A 27,667-nucleotide genomic window follows, 5' to 3' on the forward strand; every position below is an offset into this window, starting at 1 on the left:
GCACCCAACTGCACCAATTTTCACTTGGGGGACCATGGGAATCACAGGTAGAAAGTCACCAGTAAATAAAAGGATATACTTGGACATCCCAATAAAACATGTGAAGGAATTATTAAAATCTTCAAAGGGTTTAGAAACTCTGGCTTTGAAAACTGCCACAACCTGAAAAATTGCAAAGAAAATAGCCACAGGCTTAAAGAAATAGAAATTAAAGGGAGTCATGTCACAGTACCGTGTCAGCAGAGAATCCGTCCACACCATGGTTAAGAGACCAAGGCTTCATCCCCTTTTGCTCCTCTGCCATTTCACCAAGTCTTCTGGTTCATCTGCACCCACGTGAGAGGATAAGAATTCTTTTAATTTTACGAAGAATACAGAAGATTCCATGAGAGATTTTAGAGGCCGTATCTGGTAGTGCTGTGCATTATCTGCCTGCATTTCTCTGATCAGGGGTCAGTCCCATGGCTCCAGCAAGGGCAAGGGTTTGCAGGATGCTGTAGGGCAATGGTGTCGCAAGGAAGAAGGGGATTCAGGTATTGGGGAGCACTACCACTTTCCACCCCATGATGTCTATGCAAAAAGAAGGTTCTCCCCATTATGCATCATCCCTACTTTCCAATCTGGCAGTTGCCTCAATCCTAACCTTTCTCCCCAGCTACTCAGGGAGAACAGAGTCATTTGTATCTCCAGTTCCCATTTCATTGCATCCTATTTTCTATTCATCCTACTGTAATCTGACTTCTGTTGCTGCTATTTTCATGGATATGTTTTAACTCAGTCACGACTGATTTTTTCTTATTTATTTTATTTATTTATTTTTTTACAACTGATTTTTTTTTAATTTAATTTTTTTTAACAAATTTCTTCTCCCACTCCTTCTCCTCAAACCTTGGGACTCTTCCCGGCCCCTGGCAGGGTCTCTCCAGACACGGGCCTCCTCCTCTCACTGCCACACTCTCAGGACCTTGTCTCCTCTCTCAAGGCCTGAGAAGTAGCCCCAGGTCAAGACTACCACCTCTAAAAGCTCCTCCTGAGGGCCCCCCGCCTCACATTTCCCTGGGCCATCCTTTGACTCAGTCCTGGCCCCTAGACTGTTTTCCCAGGTGCCCTTCCCTCCAAGTGCCTCCCTCCTGCCTTCGCTGTTCTCCCCCAAACTACCTGGGGCAGGGCCATGTCCACATGCCATGGGAAGACCCCTCATCCGTGGTCCTTTGTATCTTTGAGTCATCACCATTGTGGTGTTTAACCTGTGGCATTTTGAATGCCACATTGATGTCTTGTGGGTACACCTAGAGGCTGGGAACCATTCCTGTCCATTGTGGGATTCTGATCCCTGCTGCCATATCTGGAACATACCAGCATCTCCATAAATGTTGGTTGACAAACAAGTAAGCAAGTGAGTAGCCATGTTGTCTTTAAAGTCTGCATGGGGCATCCAGGTAAAGATGCTTAATAGGTTGTCCGTTACTTTAAAAAGTCATTGATCTAAAAGCCTGTCTTCCTGGGGCACCCGGTGGCACCGTGAGGGAGCCTGGGACTCTTGGTTTTGGATCAGGTTAAAATCTCAGGGGGGTGAGATCAAGCCAGCCTCCCACTGGTGCTCAGGACAGAATTTGCTTGAGTTTCCTTCTTCTACTCTTTCCCTCTGCTCCTCCCCACCACCACCTTTCTCTCTCTCTCTTTCTTTTTATTTTTTTTTTTTGGGGGGGGGGTGTGGCTCTCTTTCTCTCAAATAAGTCAATCTTTTAAAAAAGTTTAAATATGAAAAATAAAAGGATGTCATCCATAGTTGACAGTCATCCACAAATATGCAGAGGTTGAAACTTTTATTCATATGTTCGGGGTTTACTTAGTTCCTAGAATCTATGAGTTAATAATTTTCCAAATTAGGAGCATTTTTGGTGACAAATAAATGTTTTATTTTTCACTCTCTTTTTAGGAAATTCCATTGCACATATATTAGGGTATTTGAAGTTGTTCCATAGGTCTATACGGACTTTTTTTTTCCTCTCCATCTTTTTTTTCCCCCACTTTGGAGAGTTCCTATAGCTTGAAATTTACTATTATTACCCTTTGTAATATCTAGCCTCCCATAAATCCCCCAGTAATCTTCTTCTTCCAACATTGTCGTATTTATTTCTGAAAGTCCTATTTGGGTCTAATTTATATTTTCTATGTCTCTATTAACATGTTCAATCTCTCTTCTGTCTTTTACATTATATGGGATACAGTTAAAATAAGAATTTTAATGTCCCTGGGATGCCTGGGTGGCTCAGTGGTTTAGCGCCAGCCTTTGGCCCAGGGCATGATCCTGGAGACCCGGGATTGGGTCTCACATCGGGCTCCCTGCACGGAACCTGCTTCTCCCTCTGCCTGTGTCTCTGCCTCTCTCTCTCTGGGTCTCTCATGAATAAATAAATAAAATTAAAAAAAAAAAGAATTTTAATGTTCCTGTTTCTAAATTTTAACATCTGTATCAGCTCTGAATTGATTTCAATTTAATGGCTCTTATCTTTTTTACAGGTCGTATTCTTCTGCTTCTTTGCATGCTTCATAATTTTTTTTTAAAATGCCATACATTGTGATGTTTATGTTGTTGAGTGTATATGTTAGTATTCCTATAATTACTGTTGAGCTTTGTTCAGGGACACAGTTAACTTATTGTAAATGGTTAAATCTTCTCAGATCTTCCTCTTAAGATTTGTTAAGTAGGCCCAAAGCTGCATTTACTCTTGGGATAATAATTCTCCACAACTGAGACAAGACCTTTATGAGTACCTTACTCAGTGTCACACCTCTATTATGATGCCACCTAGTCCAGCTGAAGTGCAGATATTTGTTCCAGCCTTGTGTGAGCTCTAGCTGTTTCTTCTAATATTTTAGGGTGATTCCCTACTGGCCTTAAGTAGTTTCCCAAAAAACATCTGCCAGTCATTATTCTGATAAAGACTCAGGGATCCTCTGCAAGCTTCCTCTATTCTCTGTTTATGGACCTTCTCTCTTATATTCTGAACTTGAGTTATCTTGATATCCCCAGATTCTCAACTCTCTTTCTCCAACTCAGTGAGTCGATGGACTCTTTCTGGGTATTCTGGGTACTCCCTTCGTGAACTATGACCTGAAAACTCTCTGAAGGCAGTAAAATGGGGCAATCTGTCCTCATTTCATTTGCTTCCAGTCCCTTGTGGTTCACTGATTGATACCAAATCTTTAAAGAAATCATCATTTCAAAAAAATTTAACCATATTTTTAGGTAGGAAGATAAACTCTATTCTTTTTACTCAATCTTAGAGGCAGGTGCTCAAAACTCATATGTTTAAATTGAAGAAAAGGGCTGCTGGGGGGATCAAGTCAGTTAGGTGTCTGCCTTTGGCTCACGTCATGATCCCAGGGTCCTAGGATGGAGCCCTGCCTCGGGCCCCCTGCTAGGTGGAGAGCCCGTTTCTACCTATCCCTCTCCTGTGCCCCCTGCTTGTTCTCTCTCCCTCCCTCTCTCTCTTTGATAAATAAATAAATAAACAAATAAATACATAAATAAATAAATAAATAAATAAATAAATAAATAAATAAAATCTTCAAAAAAAAATGAAGAGAAAAGGATAAAGATGATGTCCCGAGTTCTCCCATACTGACACAGAAAAAATGATGAGAAGCTTATGAAAGGGACAAAGCATTTGTGGTCATGGAGGGTAGAATAATAAGAGGAAAAATAGATCAAGGGTGAATAGCAAAAGTCTAAGGAAGAATCAAGAAAACAGGGATAACCAATGATGCCAAATACCTCAGATCGGTAGAGTCAGACAAGAAAGTGTCCTTAAGACACTTTTTGGAGTCCCCAGTTACAGGATATTTGAAAATGAAGTAAAAGTGAATGCTTAGAAGTAGGATATAAGCATTGTGATAGCCAATATAGAATATTCTTTCAAAAATTTCAACTGTAAACTAGAGAAAGTAAGGATAGTAGAGAGTATAATGGTGTGAGAAATGAAATTTTTGCTTTCCCTATTTATAAGGTGGGGAAAATTAGCATTGCTTATATATTAGAAGAAAAGGGCCAAATGATAAAATATTGTTAAGGATAAAAATAGAAAGGATGACTGATAGAGCACAATTACCAAAGAGAGACCAGAGTGTTCATGCCAGAGGTTGAATGGAGGGAGAAAGAGCCGGTAGAGACAGATATAACTTTGTAATTTGAAAAGGAAGGAGAAATGAGTATATGGAATTTTGGCAAATAGCTTCTAGCTTTTCTGTGAAGTAGGAAAGTAGTTCGCTGAATGAGTGCTTAAATGGAATCAATTGCAGAGGAAAGTTGAAAAAATATGAGCATGTATATCCAAGGAATGGGTGAAAAAGCTGGGTAAATTATTTTAATTTTGTCTTTTGTTGTTGTTTTTAAAGACTTTATTTATTTATTTATTTGAGAGAGAAAAAGAACATTGCTACGGATTCTGGATAGTCAGAGGTGATGATATGAAGAAAGACTCTGAGTCTCATGAATTTTAATCTGGGGGGCAGGTGGACCTGAGACTCGGACTTGAACTCTAACTGAACTCGGGCTCAGACCCCGAGGCTTTGTCTCCTCCAGTTCTTACTCAGAGCTAACAGGTTGGCTATAGGAATGATTACCTTTGGAAAGCAGAGAAAACCATGTTTACTTCAAAAGGTAAAAGAATAGACTATTGACTCCAGGAGTGGGGAGCGGAGGAGCTGTACGTGGAGAACAATGTGGTCAAGAGTCAGTGTGTGGACTCAGGACCTCCCATATCCTCAATGTGCCCAGGACTATGAGATTCAGTTCTCAGATAGGCTCTGCAGAGGGCGGGGGGCGGGGGGGCTGCAGAGGGAGAAAGGGGGGACAAGCAGACTCCATGGTGAGTGCAGAACCCACTGTGGCGCTCCATCCTAGGACCCCAAGATCATGACGTAAGCCAAAGTCAGACACTTACACAACTGAGCCACCCAGAAAGCCCAATAATTTTCAAATTTAAAAACAAAAAACAATAAATCCTGGGGAACAATGAAGGTCCTGCTCAGCTAAAGACTTGAAACTATAAAACTATAAATTTGAAACTATAAATTTGAAGTAATATTCTATCCTAGAGTTAGATGCTCCCTTTTCATTATATTATGCTACTTACAAGGCATAGGAACAGAGAAGGATGGTGTGAACAGGATCACAGCTGAAATTTTGCAGGGTGGCTGTGATCAAAGAGGTGAGAGCGACCTAGTGAGAATCCAAAGAAACAGAAAACTGTGTAAGAGTAGAGCAACATTGGTGGGGAGGTGAGTGGAGGGATGGGGCAATTGCGGGGATGGGCATTGAGGAGGGCACATGATGGGATGAGCACTGGGTGTTATACGCAACTGATAAATTATTGAACACTACATCTGAAACTAATGATATGTTGACTCACTGAATTTAAATTTAAAATAAAAAAGTGTAGCAACAGACTCTCAAGATTTCACAATAGCTAAAACTGTGGGTTAGGACTAGCTGTACTTCATGACCCCTTAGGTGCCTGGACTGGAACGGAGATTCACCAGGAAAATCAAACAGGTAAGGTGCTGGATTCATCACACAAATAGCCCCTGAGGTTCCCAGTACAACTTAAAAAACAAACAAACAAACAAACAAAAAAACAAAACAAAAAAACGAAGAAGAGAGGAAGACCTGAGCCAGTTGTCAAATTCTCTAAAGACTATGTAGACAGTGTTGGTTAAGAGGAGGTGGAATGTGAGAAAACAATGTCCTGAGCATTCAAGAAGGAGGCATTTGATCATGAGTGAAAGATGCATTCTCACCCTTACCCTCAGGATGAAGTGTGTGGGGGATGAGAGAAGGAACAGATTTCTTTGAAGACAAAAGTAATAGAAACAGTGCCTATGAAATCTTTCCACCTAATTTCACATATTTTATGTGTCTTTCTAATTGTTTCAATTTCAATTGACCTTGTCTTTGAATTCTGGGGAGTGCCTTATTTAATTAAATCACACGGAGAACCCTAATAGGCTATCTACTGAAACAGGAGTAAAAGCATTTAGTCACATTCATCAGCGAGGGCAGTGGGAATGGCAGTCAGGAAAATCAGTTGGGTAATAAACACAAATTTCCCAATCGGTCGATCCAAAAAACAGTATTTGACTGGCTGGGAAGTGAAATCGTGATCAGGTGAACATATACCTGAGAAGAGAGTTTACTCCAAACAATCCTCCTTCAGAGGATATTGCTTGATTTTTATTCATAAATATAATTTTCAGGAAAAAAAACCCACATGCTTTTTAAACTGAAATGAAAAAGCAACATTCTAATTCTTCTTAATGCTACGGGGAGACACATCCTAAACACTAGAAATAATCACATTTGCCTCCTCAAATGCCCAAGGGTACAGATTTCACTTCTCTATTGCCCTTTGGGTCAGGAGAGTCTTCACCAACTTGCAACCAGAAGAGTGGGCAAAGGGCTCTGTGAACAGTAAAGACCCAACACTTGGATTTTAATGTGACTTGAATCACTGACTTGAAGTTCTTAATTTCATCTTTGAATTTGTGCTTTGCATAACTCAAGAGACTTAGAATGTCTACTCACCCACAGTCCCATCTCCTTCCACCTCTGCTGTACCAGTTCTCAGCCTCTCCCTGCCTGCCCAAGGATAGCACTGGCCCTCACCAGCTGGGGCACAATCATGAGCATTCACAGGGTGGAGTTCAGGCATGTTCACCCTGGTGGGATTTGGTGGTGATCATTCCTCCCCAGATGGCAGAGGCCTGGAACGTTCCACAGGAGTCTCTTACTCACCCTGAGCTAGATAGCTAGTCCCTCCAGAAGTAGAAGTCTTAGTGCCCTGTGTGGTTTTGGCTTGATTTCTCTGCTCCAGGAGATTCAGTGTGTTGGTCTGGAGCCTTGCAGGAGGTGAGGACCCAGCAACTGGTGGTGAGTCATGCAAGCACACCCAGTCATGGGACAGGGCCTTGAGGGGCCTGGGAATGTTTTCAATGGCCCTCCAGGTATCCTCCTTCCAAAGAGCATGCAAGCAAATAGTAAATTTAAAACCTATATCTCTATCTATATTTACATCTGTATCTTAGGTTGAGAAAGAAGGAAAAAGACTTCAGAAGTAAGGAATTTTATATTTAATATTTTAGTACCTTTCCTAGCACTTGTTTCCTGCTATTTGAAAAGGATCCTACATTTTTATTTTGCATTGAGCCCCACAGAGTATGTAGCTCATCTTGCTCTGGGCTCTCAGCAACAGGAAATGACTTGAAGAATTTAAGCCACTCACTTGCATTTGGCAGATTCTGCAGAAGGTTCATAAGAATGTTCCAGTATTCTTCCAAAGACAAATGCCCCCTTCCTCCCATAGATATTCTAGTGGGACAGTTCTGTATCTCTGCCTATGACATCTTAGCTGCTGGAGATTGAAAATAATGTAAGGTGCAATACTTGCGAACTGAACGACTTAAGGATCCTGAAACATCATTGTTTTTTTTTTTTTCTGAAACATCATTGTAAATGGTGTGTTCACACCCCCTTGGAATCTGCTATTGATAAGTTTGTTAAATAAATGTTTATTTCATATTTTATGCTCTAATAAACGATCTAATTCAATTATAAAAATCCATCTGTGGTAGGAATTAATCATTATTCCCATTGTAGATATGAGGAAACTACCTGAAAAGGGTTAGTGGAGTTGGGAATCACATCATGGCCAATAGGCAACATTATATACAGACTGGCAAGGTTGGAAATGTACTGCATAGAAAATCCTTGATTTGGGGATGATGCCGGAATTTAAGATTCCCGTATGACTTTTAGTTCAGAGATGCCATTTCAAAAATAAAAATCTATTAATCTTCTTAAACAGCACTTTAGCTCAAAAGTCTTCCCTCTGCCCCAGTTTTAATAAATATAACTTGTCTTAATGTCCTGGATGAGGCTTTTACCACCCCTCTGTCAAAAACTGTCCACTAATTCTAAGAGAATTCGGGTTTTCATGCAAGACACAATAGGATATTGCAACATCAATTGTGTTATAAAGGGATTTTTTCCACACACACAAAAATTCATCTCTTTGAAGAAAAATTTTGTTTCTAGAATTTTACTATTGGATAAAACTAGAATGTGGGTTCTCAAGTCAAGAAATGAGAAAAATTTAAGTGGTAATTGCTAAAGCAGAGAGCCCATTTAGATCAAAGAGATATTGTTTAAAGGACTAAAGGTAAAATATGTTTTTATTATAGCTTTTAGCTTGCTTCAAGATCTATTGCTTTTGAGGCTGAAAAAGCACTCCAAAGAGGGCAATAATGATTCCAGAAACAGAGATTATACTCTATTGATGATGTCCTTTCCCATCCTCCTGTAAGTGCCTTTCTATTACTGATATATACCAGACCAAATTGTGTACCTTTCTCTATGAATAATGAAAGCAGGCATAAGCACAAGAAATATAAGAGGCCTGTAGTAAACAGATACTTCTGTTTCATTACCACTGTTTTATTAACAAATCACTTCCATTAAAGAGATTATGAGATTGCAAAAAGCAATCCAAAATGAAATAGTCCAGGCCTAACTTTCATTTTGTACTGAATTGAAATGATTTGCCTGCAGTCGATTCAGTTCCTCATTGTTTCTGTGACTGCACTAAGTCCATTTTGTATCTTGAATTGTGAGTATGCTCTCCCCAGTGGGGTATGTGAATCATCTTTTCCAGGGGAAAAGGATGTTTCCAATTAAATCAAGGTATACATCTCTCACCTCCTAATGCAGAAAGTGGTGTGTTATATGTAATATACCTCACATTGCAATGATGTGCTCAAGAGCCCCATACTTCTTACTATAGTTATTCTACAATCCAGTAGCTTGGGACAAAACTCTAAGCTGTTTTTAAGTCATGACTCTACAACTTACTATTAGCATCATTTTAATCTTTTTTTTTTTTTTTTTTTTTTTTTTTTTTTAAGAGAGAGAGGGTGGGTGGAGAGGGGCAGAGAGAGAACTTAAGCAGGCTTTATACCCAGCTCAGAGCCCAGTGTGGAGCCCAGTCTGTGCTGAGGCTCCATGTCACAGCCCTGAGATGATGACCTGGGCTGAGATCAAGAGTCGTAGGCTTACCCACTGAGCCACCCAGGCGCCCCGAGCATCACACTAATCTTAAGTAATTCACCTTTGAATACTGAAACTTTAACTTCTGGGGAGATCCACAAAGTGTTCTGTTCAAGCTTTTTTAAGTGAGGGGAACCAAACGTTGGAAAATCGGTCTTATGCTTCAAAACCTATAATTATTTGGGATTATTCAGGTGTATATAATCTTTTCCTAAAGGTGGTAAAAAGAGATGTTAGTCATATTTTGTTTCATTTTGGAGCCTGAAAAAACAAAATGTTGGCAATACTCCACCAATTCCAAAACTGATTTTGGCATTGGCCTGTTCTATGGAAACCAGAAATCTGAAAATCACAGTTCTTTCCTAAAGAAACCTAGTGCTGCAAGGTAACAACTCACATCAATATCGTCAAGTACAGAGACGCGGGAAATGAGGGGAACTAAACACAATTGGTTTCCTGTGGAATGAGTGCTACCTATATAATTGAATAAATTTTGATTTTTGTAGAATTCATTTGAGGTTTGACATTCCTCAGAATTCCCATATCTACATATTATTATGTTTAATTTTTCTGCATACTATATATTTAATAGACTTCATTAACAAGGTTCTACCAGTCAAAATTTTACACTGAATTTAAAATATAATTGAATCATACAAAATGCAAATAATAATTATTTTTATTTGTTGTCTTACAATTGAGGAATCTTATGTATTTCCAAAATAATTCCGTTTCTTGCCTGGACAATCAAAGCAGCAAATATTCAGAAAAAGAAACCTGAAAAACAGAGAAAGTTATAAAACAAAGAATAAAATAACCAGTAAGCCCTAACAGAAGACATTACTCATTATTTTACAAATGTTTTTCTAAGCATTTGTTTGTTTAGAATATGGAGATTTTACAGTCATTTTTTTTTTTCCAGAAATGTGACATTTAAAAGGAGACTTCTGGGGTGCCTGGCTGGCTCAGTTGGTAGAGCATACAAGTCTTGATCACAGGGTTGTAAGTTTGAGTCCCACATTGGGTGTAGAGATTACTTAAAATCTTTAAAAAAAAAACATTAAAAAGTAATAAAAGAAAGTTTCTAGATTAAAAACAGGATTAAAAAATCTATATCCCTCAAATTAGATAAAAGTTTAAAATGCAGAAATAACCAAATAGAAATATCAACAGATGCAAACAAACCAAGTTAGAAGCACAATTTCATGTCGCGATCTTTGAAAAATCTGGACCAAGGAAAGAATTCTGCTATGGCAATGTTTGTGTTATAACACAGGTGCATCATTCCTGGAGAGAATGCAAGTCAAGGAAATCTCCAAAATTCTCATCAATACCTACCAATTTGAAGGTAGGATAAAAATAGTTATACTGGATAAAAATGATAAGCAGGTAGTCTAGGAAAAGCAGAGGCTCAATCCCTATAAATAAATAAATAAATAAATAAATAAATAAATAAATAAATAAATAAATAAATAAAAGCAGAGGCTCAATCCCTAGCCATTTACAAGTGTTGCATGATGAACTGGCGAGGTGATTTGAGGGGTCCAAGTCTTCTGCCAAAGAATCATGATATTTCCTCTAGTTAAGTACAGACAACTCTAGGTCATACCATCTCACATTACTAAGAAGTGTAAGAAATGCCCAGGATATCAAATAAAAGCTACATATAACTCCAGAAAAGCTCTTCCTCCTAAGTGGACTAAAAAGTCACATCTCAAATCACAAACTGTAGATGGGTAGAGGATGAAAGATGAGTTTCAGACATAGTAGTCATGGAGTTGAGAAGAATTAATCCACATGATAACAACAAACATAGAAACATTTTGGCAGAAAGAGAGATGAAAAAAATATCTGGTAAGTGAGCAAGAAATGGATAAAATAAATGTACAACACATTTTTAAAACTATCAGAGTCCAGTTTGAAAAGGAACACAATGCAAGAAAAAGGAAAAGAAAAAAGCAACAGCTCTTTGAGAGAGCCTCACAATCAAGAAAAACCCCACAAGCAAGAAAAAAAAAGGAATATTACAGTAAAGAGGCCCAATACAAATCTTATAGAAATACAAACTAAATTAGAAACATGTGGAATAGACGAGCTATGCCTAACGATCATAGTATTGATATAAATGAGGCTGAAAGGAGAATCCAACAAATGAACAAACATTTGTCATAAAAGAAGTATATATAAATGTTAAAATGGTACACTTCATTTTTCAATCATGTGGTGTATATAATATATTGAAACTATTGTGATTATACCGTGAAACTTGAAAAATAAAGACTTCTTCAGGATCCTTGCAGACAATGTCACCATTGGAGGTTATAGGTAGACTGAGTCAATCAGCCTCAGCTTTTTCCACGAGATATTTCAGATACTAGGGAACAAGTTTTCTATAGATCTGATATTTTGATGCAAGAATATTAAAAACAGTGATATCTTTTTGCTTACATACAATGGCAATAGAAGAGAGCTATTCCTGAAAACTCACACAAATCTATGTGTAAAATAAATATATAGGGGAACTAGGAATGATATTCTCCTAACACATTATTTCTGAATGGAGGCATATTTTAGCTATTTTGCTGATTCTTATGCTTGCTTCTTAAAATAATGTTTAGGTACTATTTGTTATAAAATAATTAACTGATTATTGTAAAAAGCTTAAAGCACAATTTTAATTTTTACCTAATGTGCATTTTATGTATATATTACATATAATTATAATAGTACATTTCATTTGTAATTTTTTTTTATTTGTAATTTTTTGTTACTGTCAATCACACTGTGACGAATATCTTTATATAAACTCTTCATATCACTGGTTATTTTTAGGATCTAAGTCTAAGAACTACTTCTTCAAAGAAGAAAACAGTTTAAGTTTCTTTAGATATTAATATCTTGCTTTTCAGGGAGATGATCTCCATTTACCTTTCCATCAAAAATGAAAAGTGTCTATCAAACTATAAGCATTTAAATATTTACATTTTTATTTTCTAGTCATATTTTTATATTAGTCATCTTTTCAAATCCACCATCCACTAAGAAACCTTTTTAAAGCATAATAAAGATAACTGGGGCACCTGCATGGCTTAGTTGGTTAAGTGTCCGACTCTGGATTTCGGCTCAAGTCACCATCTCTGGGCCCTAGGATCAAGCCCCACCTCAGGCTCTGCACTGGGTGTGGAGCCTGGTTAAGATTTTCTCTCTCTCTTCCTCCTCTCTCTCTCTTTTTCTCAAAACTAATCAGGTAAGACTTAGCTTTAAGAGAATAAAGTATAATAAAGAGAATAAATGTATATGGTCTTTTTTAAAGCTTAGATAAAGGTGATCATACTGCATATGGGGTTCCCATTCAATCCTATCATAATAAGGTTACACATGTTACTCAACACAGCGACAACTCATTTATTTTTTCTGATGCATAATATTCCATTATGAAGCTGTAATAAAATACATATTACTATTTTTTATGTAATTAATGACATTTGAGGGTTTTTTTCTCTGTTACCTAAAGTGTCTTATTGAACCTTAATTGTATGTTTCCTGGTGTAATTTTATATGAGTTTCTTTTGTATAAATATTTAGAAGTTGAACTACTGGATCATAGTGGAAACAAAGCTAATTTTTACAAGATAATGCCAAACTGGTTCCCAAACTGATTGTCCAGTTCATGCTCCTGCCAGCAGAATCGAGCCCAGTACTCACCTCATCTGCAAAACTCAGCATAGTTAGACTTAACTTCCTTCCACTATTGGATGAGTCTAAAGTAGTATCTCATTGTTATCTGGCCTTACATTTTTGTGACACTAATGAAATTGAGCACATCACTTTTTTTTTAGCCTTTTGTATTACTTTTCTTGCAAAATACTTGTTCATGTCTGAATAGTTTTTCAATTCTGTTTACTTGTTTACTGATCCCAAGAGTCTTCATATATTTGGCAATTAATACTTGTTGTTTATATATACTGCAAATATCTTAATCCAGTTTGTGTTCTAGCTTCTTGTTTCCTCTAAAATGGATTTTCACAAGCTGAAGTTAAAATTAAGAAATTTACATTTTGCACATTTGCAAAGGTAATAGTCACTCCTTTGGTCAATACCCTGCAATCCCACATCTTTCATGAAGCCAAGTTCCTCATAAATAGAAGTCTATTTCACAATCCTTTTCTCTACTATTGGCAATTGTTTGTCCCTGAATTACTCCTAAAAAATCTTAATATTTTTGTTCTGTAAGAGGCTTTTTTTTTTAATTTTTATTTATTTATGATAGTCACAGAGAGAGAGAGAGAGAGGCAGAGACACAGGCAGAGGGAGAAGCAGGCTCCATGCACTGGGAGCCTGACGTGGGATTCGATCCTGGGTCTCCAGGATCGCGCCCTGGGCCAAAGGCAGGCGCCAAACTGCTGCGCCACCCAGGGATCCCTGTAAGAGGCTTTTTGATCTGCTTCTTTTTAAATTTTCTTTTACTGGGGAGGTTTGACTATTCTTGGTCCTCTGTACTCCTATATAAATTTTAAAAACAGTTTATTATTTAAGAAGAAACTAGTTTGGGCCACACTGAATCTATATCTAGACAGTATTGACACTTTTAAAGTATTTAAAATACATGAATATTAAATACCACTTCAATTACATGTCTTCATGTAAGAGATACTGGGCATGATAATTTTTTCTAAAGATTTGTTTATTTATTTGAGACAGAGAGAAAAAGGAAGGATAGAAGGAGAGAATTCCCAGGCAGACTCCCCACAGAGAGGAACCCGATGCAGGACTCAACCTCATGATCCATGCATGAGATCATGATCTGAGCCAAAACTGAGAGTTGGAGACTTAACCAAATGGGCCACCCAGGGGTCCCTTTGTAACATAATTTTTATGAATGCTAAGAGTGATAACTTTTAGAGTTATCATTAGTTTATAGTTGTTTCCAAAGGGATTTAAAAAGAAACATTTAATATCTGAAATTTGGAATATATTAATCCTTTATACCATTTGATGACAGGTAGCTTCTTTTTCTCTAAAAAACTATTTACAGATATGCATTATATATAATATATAACACAAAATATATAAATATGTATTAGATATGACAAGGCATATTCCACAAATAAATTATATATGATGTAATTTATAATTATTCAATATAAAATACATACTATATAGAATTATAGATAATATAAAATATCACGAATATATACAGGATATACACATAATCCACAACTACTTATATTACTTAAGTAGGCAATATATCTCTTTATTTTTAGTTCATTTTTATTTTCCCAACATTGATGTTATTTCAAAGTATCTCATTAATATTGTTTGTTGATATTTCATTTCATAATATCCTTCTGCCCTGAAGCTGTCTTGTTTGGAGGGAAAATATTAATATTTTTGAGTTTCAGCAAAAATTGTGGTGTCTTTTATAAAATAAACATTTTTTTGTTTAATACTTTCTATTTTGTGTTCTTCAAGAATATTATTGCCATTGTTTTCTTATTTTGCTTATGGTAATCCTTTATCTTTGACCAGTGTTTTTCAACTATTTCAGATGTACCTCTTAAACAGCACGTATTTATATGGTAGTAAAGATATATTTTTAATTTCATATCTAGATTGTTAGTTCTTGGGAGGTAGAACTGGGCCTTAGATGTCTTTCTATCTTCTGAATAGTCTATACTGTTCTGGACATGAGAGAAGCTCTGTAGGATTTTGATCTATTAATTCTGACATAACGTCATTTATGAATTGTCAATATGAAGTTATAGTAAAAAAATCTGAAGACACTTTCCTTAAGATAATAGTTCGCTATCACAATGCCATTTAACCTCCCTTAACTACTCTTTTCCTAGCTGAAAAAGAAGAAAAAATATGTTTACTCCTCAGGAAAACTGTTAGAAATGCCCAGAGTAAAAGGCATTTAGAGAAATGCTTGTCACATTACCATGTCTTCCTTAAAAAATGAGCACAGGTGCTATGGTTTCTCATAAAATAAATTCCCAGAGCCTAGACACTACTTACTCACCATAGAGATCACAGTTTAAACTTCTGCTGAGATGGTATGAAAGCTTTCTATGATTCAAGTCTAGCCAGGAACCGGAGAACTGAATTAATTGGTTAAGTCTGCTCAAGGTGACAAGCTGCCGGCTGACAGACAAAACATTTAGGAATCAGGCTGAAAATGCTACATCTAATTTTACTTGGGATGTAAGAAGAGATCCAGAAGACTGGTCTGTTTACTGGCAATGTTATCCCCACGCTACTCTCAGATCATCCAGGAGGAGGTGTGCTCTTAGAGGAAGAAGGCAGCTTGTCTTCAGGGGTCTTTACCTAATTATAATAAAAATATGTTTGGGGCATAATGTAAAGTTTGACACAAAGGATGGTCATATTTTTGCCATACATGTAAACACGGTTAGCTTACCTAATATTAAAAAAGCAAGCAAGCAAATTTTTAGCAGTCTAAATTATAATACAGTACTTTTTTTTTTTCTAATTCAGTTTCTTAGTAGATAATTCATGATTCAGAGTTATACTCATTTCAAGGCTCTGTGTGCCGTGTGCACTTACTTACACATCTCATATATTCCCTGCGTGAGGGTTTGTGTAAGGGGTGTGCAACAGATGAGTATGTTGCAGATACAGAAGGAAGTAAACAGCACAAATCTTAGTGACTTCGCAAGGCCATCTAAATTCTTCCTGGAAAATCCCTGAATATAAAACTTTGCCAGGCAAACAGTGATAATTCCTCCATTTACCTTTCTATTTTCTTTTATGCTTTGATTAGCAGTTTATGTAATCATTCATGTATTTTTGGAGTTGTGTGGCCTCTAGTGGTGTATGGAAAAAACGTAGGATGAAAATATTGCAAGATTTAATACCGCTATCTCCTGATTGAAAACTCTAAAAGATGCTGAGTGTCATCTTAAAACAATTATAGATGCATGACTTTGACTTAATACAATGCTCTCATTTTACATTTTAGATTTTGGTCCCACTTGTTCCAAAGCTCTTGCTATTTCTAGACATATATGTATAGAAAAATGATACAGAAATTGTGTTTATTTATTTATTTTACTTTAGATTTTATTTATTTGAGGGAGAGAGAGAGAGAGAGCAAGGGGAGGAGCAGAGAGAGGGGGACAAGCAGATTCTGCGTTAAGTGTGGACCCTGACACAGGGCTCGATCCTACAATCCTGAGATCATGACTTGAGCCAAAATCAGGAGTCGGATGCTTAACCAACTGAGCCACCGAGGTGCCCCTTGGCATTTTACTTTTAATCCAAAATTGATTTTTAATTAATTTAATTTAAAATGTTTATTCTCTAGATTCCCTGGCCCCCCCCTCAAAATTTCTGAAGCATTTACAAACCATAACACTAGGTCATAACACAGAATTAATAAGCTGCTACAAATCAAATGTCACTTGGTTTAATATGAAAAACTGCTATTTGCATCTTTATTCAGAGGCACTGTGTGTTGAAAGACCCTAAATGGGAGGCTAAATAAGCTTAACTAAGTTGTAAACTAATTTGCTAATGTGTCCTTCAAAAAATATTGGACTAGCTAGTTCATATCTTTGAAATGATAGATGATTTCAATTACATTCTATATTTTAATCAATTGGCTCTCTTCCCTATTCTGACAAAAGAAAAACAGCTAGTATTGATTCAAAAGGAGACCCCAACAAATAAGAAAACAAATAAGAAAATAAGAAAAATGTACAAATAAGAAAAATGTACAATTTGCCACAATAGGCCATTTGGCACCAGTACCTTTCAACATAGGGTAGTATATGCAGAACAGGGATTACCTTTGGGATTGCCAAGATCTCTTCTGAGACACGGTTTCTATTTCAAAACCTTACAGATCAAAAGTCTAAAACAAAACAAAACCAAACCATTGAAAGCAGACACTAATATACTCCACAGTGAAAGTATTTTCAAATTTATTACAAAGTATTAGCCTGCTGCTGGAGTTACTCACTAGACTACAGATTTTAAAGACATTTCCCAATTCATCATGTTTACTAGCACAACTCCCCTCAGATTATAATGAAGGAGTTTACAAGTAGAGATCAGAAGATAAAGACAATGCTGTATTTAGTGAGAAACATAGAGTGATAAGAAAATACAAACTAGGTGTCTACTGATGCCCTTTGCAAGAGAAGATTATTCTGCAGCTTTATCACACTTACACTCTATAAGATAGCTGAAGAAAATGAAGCATGGGACACGTGAGCTATGTAGTGGCAGTTATTGGAAATGGGTTTTTGATTTAGTTGCCGACCGAGAATTCAGAAACAAAATAAAACCCTTTCATGGCCATCAGAAAATATGACTTTCTAAATAAGAATAATGAATATTGTCTTCATAAATGATCCCCATGTTAATTCATCTAACATCCTTCAGAGCCGGAATAGCACTATTTTAATAGAATTCTGATGGTGAATGTCTAACATTGAAAAGTCATTTGTATACACACATAAAACCGTATTACATAAAACTGTGAGAAACACCATTCCCATAATGAAATTGACAAGGCAAAAGTGACTACTCCTTGAAAGAGCAAAATTCTTCACAGTTGCCAACCTCCCTTAATGCTGTTATTACCGAGGTGTTTAGTGATGGGTGAAATTCAGCTGTGTTTGGCTGGAGTAAGTTTCTGGGTCCAACAGAGTGGTAAGAAAGATGTGCCTTGAGGAAAGCTTTATACTTGGGGTGTGTTTTGAAGTCAAGAGAGTCAACTGTCATGTTTGAGTTTCTATTTAATTTATTCCTCTCAATTAGCATTTATGGACCGTGTTAATATTTTTTAAAATATTTTATTATCAGGGTGTCTGGGTGGCTCACTCAGTTAAGCATCCAACTCTTGATTTTGGCTCAGGTCGTGATCTCAGGGTCTTAAGCTGCATGTAGGGCTTCCACTGCCCAGCAAAGCTTCCACTGCCCAGCAAAGAGTCTCTTTCTCTCTACCTCTCCTTCTGCCCCGCCCATAACTCATGCTCAATCTATCTCTAAACTAAACAAATACGTCTTTTAAAATAATTAAAAATGTTTTATTATGGATCTTTTCAAATATGGGCAAAACATACTAAAAATTATATACTAGGAATTACTAGCAGGTCCTGATTCACCTGCTACCATTAAACCTTGTTTTTTCACATTTGAAAAATGTGCATAATGCAAGTATCTTATTATATCTGTATATGTATACACAAACATGTGCTTTAATAAGCTGATATTTATACACATAAATACCAAGATATGTGTTTCTTTACACGGATGCAGTTTACTATAGCAGCTGGTAAATTTTTGAAAATAAAGTCTTCTCAACATTAGATAATTTTCATTTTGGTTCAAACAGCTCAATTTTCAATATTCAATTTCAACATCCCTGAAGAATCCTCACAATCCCACTCACAGATTTTTAGGAAAGAAAAGACCGTCAGTGTTAAGAGGTTCACTCTGAAGGTAAGATAAATGGTGGTTCTAATATAATAAATAGTCTAGGCCAATATCTCCTTTGAAATAGCTCTGTGTTTAGTAAATTCATCTAAATTCAATGAAAGTTAAAAGCAACTTGAAATGCTTATCAAGTTGGAAGTAATGCCTCTAAGGATGTGGAGATATTTTCTCTTAATAAGTATTTTGCATCATTTCAACACAAGGGCATCGTAAATAGTTCTCTTGATTTTCCTGTGACGAACTCAGATAGATGTCATGTTTCCTCCTCAAAGAATGTAGAACAATATAAGAAAGAGCAAAGGACAGGGCCTTCATTACAAATGTCCAAATCCACTGCCTCTCCAGTGGGAGAAATGTGAAGATGTAGCTCAGTGTTTTTGATGCTATGTATAGCCTTGAAATAAACTTGGATTTTTGTTTTTTAGTGTTTTTTTTTTTTTCTCCTAGACCTTTCTTCTTTGACAAAGTTCAGCTTGACTTTCTAAACAAGATTAATGTTTATGGTCGACACAGATTATTCTGATGTCAGTCAAGGCACTGCTCTTTCCTTGGTTACTAAAACAATATTGGTACTGGCAGGTATAAAACACGCTTTCCAACACAGGCAGACAGTGAGTTCAGTTTGGAATCTGAATCCAAATTAGGTCCCATATTAATTGCAAATGGTAAAAACCTTTGCTTTAGTTTTCTAATTAAGATTAATGATGGTGGTTTGAAGAGCTGATACCAAAACCCTGGCATTAACAGCAATCATTTTTCAACTATGGCAAACACGCTTTCCTTTTGAAGTCCTTTCTAGTCTAAAATAAGAGTTGGCAAGAAGGTGGTGTTGAGAGGGGCAGAAGATTCGATAGCCGTCTTTCTTAAGACCGAACCACAAATATATTGAGCATACAAAAATCTTAGGGAAAAATATCATTTCAGGAAGTTTTCCCGGCCAAAACTTGCTCCCTCCCCTCACCTCCCCCCAAAGAAAAGAGCTCAGCTAATATGAAAAACGAGGAGCTCCATGTTCTTGAATGAGATTCTATTGAAGGTTATAAATAACTGGTAAAAATAAATGTTTCCAATTAAAGTGCTTCTGGATATCTGTTGATTGTGAGTGAGATGATTTACACAGAGTGCACAGCCAGAGCACAGACACACCATCTGGAATTACTAACCGAGAAACCCATAAACTCATCGATGTATTACATGACTTACTGTCAGGCCTCCATGGAGTAAGTATCATCAGATTCTAAAGCTTCACATTTAGACCACTTTAGAACTTGCTTAAAGACAGAACATGTTTCATTCAAAAAAGCCTCCCTTTTTGGATTGTGTTGTGTATGCTCTGAAAACAAATTCCTCAGAGGGAGATGAAAGAAAATCTGGGGAAATAGCAACCAGTAAGATTTTTCTCCCAGCTGCTTTGTCTGTTTTAGACAACCACAGAAATCATACGGTGGATTTTGTTTCACAATCAGTAATACACGTCATGTCTGAAAATATAGACCTCTTTGGAAGGATGACTGCTTCGTGCCCTTAGGATTTTGAGGTGGGGGTTTAACTTTTTTTACAATTATATGAACACAAGAGAGCTTTTGTGTGCCAAGACATACATGTTCTTTAAGCAAACAAAAGTGGAAAATTTTAGCACATTCCGCATTAATAGAAACAGAATTGAATTTGCCTGAGTTCTGCTTATGAATGGCATTATTTATACAGCTGTGAATTGTATTGAAACACGACAATGTGGGGGGAAAAATCTACATTCATTGAATTATCCAGCTGACTTCTGTTTTTTTAATGCACGCTCATCACAAAATCTAAAGCACCAATTTTTAAAAATACTGAATGCTTTTAGAAAAGGTTCCAAAATTCTTTCTCTTTTGGTCACACTGCTTTTCAAATTGGGTTAGGACTGTAGAAATGAATTGTATACACGAGTTTATTAGTATATCTTAAGTGTGAAGACCTTCCTTTAAGTGTGAAGACCTTATTCTTTAGTCTTAAATGAGAGAAGAATCCCATTCTCCAACTCTACAGTCTCTCCTGAAATTGATTGGCTATAGAGAATCTATGGGTCATCATCCGAAAAACATTCCCTGTAGTATATGGAGCCACTTCTCTTGAAATGAGCAGAACAAGGTGTTAGAATATTTTATTTCTTCTCTAAAATAGAAGGCAGAGTTAACTTCTCAGCAATATTTGAGAAATCAACATTAAAATGGTGTGATGAGGGGCGCCTGGGTGGCTCTGTCGGTTAAACATCTGCCTTCAGGTGGTAGTCCCCAGCGTCCTGGGACAGGGCCCTGCATCAGGCTCCCTGTTCAGTGGGGAGCCTGCTTCTCCCTCTTCTGTTATCCCTGCTTGTGCCCTCTTTCTCTCTGTCAAATAAATAAACTATTAAAAATATTGAAAAAATGATGTGGCCAAAATGAAAATCAACACTAAACCAGTGTGGTCAAACTCAAAATCTCTATGATCATTGCCAACAATGACCTCAGTTTCACTGCTGGGCATAGTACACTAAATGGTCTTGGTTACTCTCACCAATGGCAATTAAGTAAAGTGAACAGGAATGCTATGCAACAGTCAAGAGCACACTAAAGGGAGTAGGAGAGAGGATGCTTTCAAGGGAGTAGGAGAGAGGATGTTTTCTGTGACTTCAGATGACAGCAGTGAGCCTTGCTTAGCTATAAACTGAAAATTCCTTCTCTTCATCTCCATCACTGTCATATTCCACATATGCCAACCAAGGGAATATTCTTGAGTTTCTGAATCATACCAAACCCCCTACGCATAAGTTATTGACCTTTTATATAGTTAATTGGCAGACCTGACCATTAACCTATTGATTGACTTTTTTACTAACTTTTTTTTCACCTCGTATAGGGTCATCCTTGATAGCCATTTGACCTTATCAACTTTTTCCCAAGACAGCTGGGATTATGTGTTGTATTTTTTTCTTTGTCCAAAATCTCCACAGTCCATGCTCTGTGAACCCATCTTGGTATAAGTTTTCAATTGCTGTTTTAACAAATCCCCACAAACCTACTAACTTAATTTGTCATCCATGTTCTGTAAGTCTAACATGGATCTTACCAGGATAAAAATCAAGGTTTTGCCTGGGCTGTTATTTCTGTTAGCTCCTAGGTGAGAATGTATTTCCTTATCTTTTCCAACTTCTAGATGCCACCAACCTTCCTTGGCTCGTGGCCTTCTTTCTCCATCATCAAAGCCAGAAAAGTCACATCTTTCTGACTCTTTCTTCAATTTGTCTCATCCATTTCTCTGACCACAGCCAGGAAAGGTTCTCTACTCTTGGAGACTAATGCATGTGAATAGGGAGCCTACCAAATAATCTAAGATAACCTCCCCATCTCAAATTCCTGCCCTTAAATCACATCTACAAAGTCTCTTTGATATGGTGAGTAACGTATTCACAGGTTTTGTAGATTATGATGTAGACCTCTTTGGGGGTTATCATTCGGCCTACTATACCACCTGAGTAATACTTCTTAATTTCATTTGCTATGATTTACCTATCTCACTACAAAAAGTTGAGATTCAGACTTGGTAGAAGATCTGGAAGAGATCTGGGTAAGATTGACACGTATGCCTCTACCCTCATTATCTTAGCCATGTGCTTCCAATCAGAAGCCCAACCAGTTATATATACATAAGTGGTCCCTGTCCCCACAGTTATTCAGGTAAGTGGGGAAACAAAGTGATTGCCTTCAATATCCGCCTTTTCACTGAGGTCATGTCTGTTTTACCACATGCTCCATCCTCACCTTTTAATTCGCGTATTCTGATGGTTTCCCAGAATTTTAGATCTGCCTATTTTCTCTAATCTCTAATTTCTATTATCTAAGGTTGAGAACACTCTGCCTAGCCCTAGCTAAGTGTCCTCAACCTCAATAATATCTGTATATTTCCCACTTGGCAAGATCAGGATATTCCTTCCACTTAATACGGTAGATACTGTTACAACCTCCTGCTCTGTTGTCCCCTCAGTATCTCCGAAAGAAAAGAGATATCATTCTCATGCTAGGATAATTTGAAAAGAGTTTAAAAAGAGATTATTTCCAAATTTTCACAACACTGCAAGGGACTGTGGGAAAAATGCCCAGCTAGTAAAATCAGAACTGTTATAAGCTCTAGAAGACCCAAAGGAACAAGAGGGAATGGTTACAGGAATATATTGGGTGGAAGTCAATCACTATTGGAAGACAGTGAACTGCAGTGAAGGAAACAGCCAACCCAAGATGGTCTTGCAGAGAGGAAGTCAAGAGAATAAATACCCTTCCCATTAGCCTAACCTGACTGAAACCAAGAAAGCCCGTTGTTGTGATCTACACGGGGAGGACTGCTGGCTATGAGAACAGACTGACAAAGAGTGAAGAGCAGACTGGGAAGGATAAAGGAAAACTATCTAATAATCTTTCTTCCTCACAAATTTGAATTATGGTCCAAACTATTCTCACCCTGATACGAGCTCTCATCATCCCAATTCTTTGTCCTGAATCCAATTCTATTTTTAATTCATTTCAATCAATTTTTAATTAAATTATTTCTATTATTTCTGGTACCAATATAGATTATCCAGATATAATGGAAATTAATTAACAATACTGTTAGAACAAAAAATAACTTATGATAAATGTGCAACATTAAATGTAGTGACAGACATATCTTAAATATATATCTCCTTTCATTTGGTGTTTCTATTAATAATGTGGTAGGCTAAAGACTATAGGTATTACAGCATCTGATTCAGGCATAACATACTGATGAAACTTTCGTTTATGCATAAGATTTAAACGTTATTTGTTTATTTACTATTTGTTTATATAATTTAAGATAACAGCGAAAACTAGGAATGACTGATTATGATAAAAGAATACTCTTACTTTGCCATCAATATGTAAACATTTAGCTTAAAATACTTAAATTCCAGAAACAATCAAGAGAAGATATTTGTCAGTGTGTTAAGTGTTGCCGTTTACCATAGCAGGAAATATGTTTCATTCATTTTATTCTATTTTATTATTGTTATTTTTTTAAGTGGACCTCACACCCAGCACAGAGCCCAATATGGTAGTTGAATTCATGACACTGAGATCAAAACCTGAGCTGAGATAAAGACTCAGATGCTTTAGCAACTGAGCCACTCAGGCACCCCTGTTTCATTTAAATACCCCTAGTAACCAAATTGTCCAATGCCTAGCATTAAGAAACTGTCCTATATATATATTTTTAATCATGCAACTTTTGTCTTATTTATGTAACCTGTACTCATGTAGGAGTTATTTTTTCTATTAGTCATAGACATTGAGTTTATAAGTCTACTAATGCAGATGTGCTTTGACATTTGACTAAATTCATTCATCACGTAGTTTCCGTAATCTGTGACTTAATCCATAAAATATACTGTCTTCTTATATTAAGTAAACTCTGTGAACTGTTCCTCTAATTGATTTTACCAATTCCATTGCTTCCCATTCTAAGATCTAATTTACAGCTACAAACATGGTCCTTCTCTGATGGAGTAAAAAGCTCCTTGATTAGAGTGCCCAGTGCCTCCTGAATTAAGGAAAGATCTGTCCCAGAAATATTCAGGATCCTCTGCTCTGTGGCCTTGACTTCTCTTTCCAGACTCATTCCCCAATACCTTCTTATACAAAACCATCCTAGCCTATGGGGCACATTTGTGCAAATTAGAAAAAGACACCAACTCTGGGAAGATACAATCCTGCAGTCACACATTTGGGCTACGGCACATGATCACCTGGCCTCTTGCTTGGGATAAGCATACCCTGCATACCAGGGCACATGTTTCACCTAGCAGACCACAGTCCGACATCAGGAAGTGCAAATGCATGCACTTTATATCCATATCTCTACACACTGTATGTTCCTGCTACAATGAATGGTTCATTTGCTATTCTTCAGAGTAACCTCAATTATTCCCTTATTTGGTGATTTAATTCATGCTCCTTCTCCCCATTTATACATTTGAACACTTTATTAAATTTTCCTGAATCTCTACCTCATTTAATTAGGCACTCAACCTATATTTTGTGTGTGCCTGTGTAGTAGTCCTATGACTGGTATTGGGGATGCACAGAAAATGCCGATTTTTTATTCGTGAGATGTCTTCTCATCCCCACAACTTAATAGGATTATTCCTTTCCTCACTCCCCTACACATACAACACTTTATCTGTACTTTGGGATTTTCCATTCACTGCTGTCTTGTAACATGTTGATAAACATACCTTTCTTTGGCATTAAGTGCAATGCGGTAGACTTACACATATTAATGTTAAAAACAGAGTCTAGCTCTATAACTTGAGGAAAAGAATTAAACTTAATTGAATTATTCATTACCTGCCCTATAACTGCCACACTATGGCTATAACTCTGTCTAAGTACTAGCAGAGCTGAGCACATTTTCTGTTGCACAGTACCTTGAGTTACTTAAAGATACATCCTTTCGCTAGAGCTTTCAACCAGCATTTAGTGGCATCATTCAGACATGTGGCACTTGCACAGCTAGAGATAGAATGGTAGGATTATACAGCTCTTTTTTTTTTTCCTTTCTTCTTATTTTAAGCAGCCTCTCACCTAATGATGAAGACTATTTTTTTACACACTCTTTTTTCTTCTGCTAAATTCCCCATCAACACATGACCCAGATAGATATAGCTGTCAACATCTTCAATTTCCTCTTTCTATTTATCTTGACAGATCCCTTGGTGCAGTATTAATTTTATCCACTTTACCATGAAGGTGATTATTTAAACTCATTTTTATGCTACACTTGTATATAGATGCGCCATTCAATCCCAGATATGATTGCTATGTGCAAATGGAAGTTATACCCATAATGAACATAAAATTGGCCTACTTACTGATACTTATTGAAAAGTATTTTTAAGAAAATTTTTTTCATACTCAAAGAAAACATCTAAAATCCCCCAATAAAAGCAGTTAACCTTCCCAGTCCAGTTGTAAAATTATTCTATCCTCCATAACTGTTACAATAAGGAGAGAAACCAGATTGGAATTTGTTGGAGAGGAAATATGAAGACACAGAGACAACTGTTTTATCAGTTCTTTTGATAGGTTTTTCTGAAAAAGGGAGAATAATGAGTTAGTACTAGAGGTGGTATGAGATAAAGAGAGAACCTAAAGAGAGCCAATAGAGTATGTTTTATGCTGATGAGGATTATTAATGGTAATGTACAAAATTTTAAACATTCTTTAAGAAAGTAAATTGGGATGAAATTAAAAAGAAAACAATCTCTGTCCTTATCTTAGCTGAACTACCATGGGCATTCCATGAGTTTGACCACTTCTTCATGCCTAAAACCCTCCCCTCTTTTGCTATTTCTGCTCTCACACGTTCCTAATCATTCCTTCTACTTCAATCCTTATGCTACTTTATTATTTTTTTAAGATTTATTTATTTATTTATGATAGACAGAGAGAGAGAGAGAGAGAGAGGTGCAGAGATACAGGAGGAGGGAGAAGCTGGCTCCATGGAGGGAGCCCGACATGGGACTCGATCTCGGGACTCTAGGATCGTGCCCTGGGCCAAAGGCAGGCGCCAAACCGCTGAGCCACCCAGGGATCCCCCATTATGCTACTTTAGTGTTGATTATAATATAATGCTGTATAGTAGAATGTCATATAAAAATTCAGATTATAAATCAGTAAGTCTGGCAATTCTACAATTCTAATAAGATTCCCGGTGATGCTGACGCTATAGGTCTATAGAACGGATTTTAAGTAACAAGGACTCACAGAATTTTTGTGTGCTAGGTGTGTTTTAGGACCTACATCAGACATATTCTTCACTTTTCACCTCTAGGGACTCTCACATAGTCCAGTAGCTTAAATAACATGTATTGCAGTACAGTGAAAGCCTGACTTAACAAAGGCCAACCTGACACTTCTGCACATCCCATTTCAAACTCCTGCTTATAACTCCGTATCTGTTCCTCCCTTAGTCTCTCCCCATCTCACAGGATGATGCTACCATTCATCCATTGCTAACAACAAATATCTATGGAACACCTCTTAGTTTAAACATTTTTCTTGCACAGTCAGCCCATCGGGACTTGCGCAGTTCTACTGATAACTCACTTCTTTACATCTCTACCTCTAATGCTGTCTTCCTACTCCCACTCACCGTAATGGCACCCAGATTTCTTCAAGAACTTCTTACCTTTCTCCACCTCCCCTGTGGTCTTTATACACTCCATTCTTCTCATAAGACCCAGAACTATCCTTTAAAACAGTAAATTAGATCAGGTAAATTCAATGTTTAACACCTTCCCATGGACTCAAGTCAAGTTCCTGCCTATGTCTCTGGGTTCTTTTTATAATAGTCCCCTCTCTCTCTCCACAGTTGTGTTCACAATTACATTGATCCCCTTTCTATTTCTCAGATGTGCCATGGCAGCCTCTTTCCCATCTCAGGTCCTCTGTATTTAGTGCTGACGGTCACCACCCTCAGCCTCCACTCCAGGATGTTCTGCCCCTAGAACCTAATATGTCTAATTCCTTTTTATCCCTCTAGATTCACTTCAAATGCAGTGTCCTTAAAGAAACTGTCTCCGGCAACTGTATTGAAAAACACTATCCATCTCCATATCTATTCTAGTTACTCCCAAGCATGACACTATATTATTTTCTTTGTAATACTACTATCCAAAATGACCATATTTCTGACTTGTTTAGGTGTGTAATGTCTAGTTCCGTGTGGTTAAACACAGCTTCCATGAAGTAAAGCATCTTCACTGCCGTCCATCTCCACTGCCTAAAACAATCAAGAAAATATCCATGATGCTTCAGAATAATCAAGAAATTGTTCATTTTAATAGAACCAAACTATTCAATGCATTTTATTTGTATAATAACTACTCCTACTTAACCCTCTGATTACTAGAGAAATGGGTAACTAAATTCTCCCATTAATTTGGTCTCAGGATGATTATAAACTCCATATTAATTTAATTTTAAAGCTTGCTTTCAGGGACACCTGGGTGGCTCAGTGGTTGAGCATCTGCCTTCAGTTCAGGTCATGATCCCAGGGTCCCAG

The 27,667-nt window shown here is 37.0% G+C and overlaps 1 long non-coding RNA gene across 1 annotated transcript; it reads right to left on the bottom strand.

The window, feature by feature from the left end:
* Window positions 1-228: 228 nt before the first annotated feature.
* Window positions 229-27,647, bottom strand: LOC106558529. The gene is made up of 4 exons (XR_005356592.1): window positions 26,792-27,647; window positions 16,918-16,982; window positions 9,802-9,883; window positions 229-326 (listed from the first exon to the last, which is right to left on the bottom strand). It is a non-coding gene; the product is annotated as an uncharacterized LOC106558529 (long non-coding RNA).
* Between the last annotated feature and the right edge of the window lie 20 nt (window positions 27,648-27,667).

This window comes from Canis lupus, chromosome 3 (genome assembly GCF_011100685.1).
Source record: "Canis lupus familiaris isolate Mischka breed German Shepherd chromosome 3, alternate assembly UU_Cfam_GSD_1.0, whole genome shotgun sequence".
NCBI classification, from domain to species: domain Eukaryota; kingdom Metazoa; phylum Chordata; class Mammalia; order Carnivora; family Canidae; genus Canis; species Canis lupus.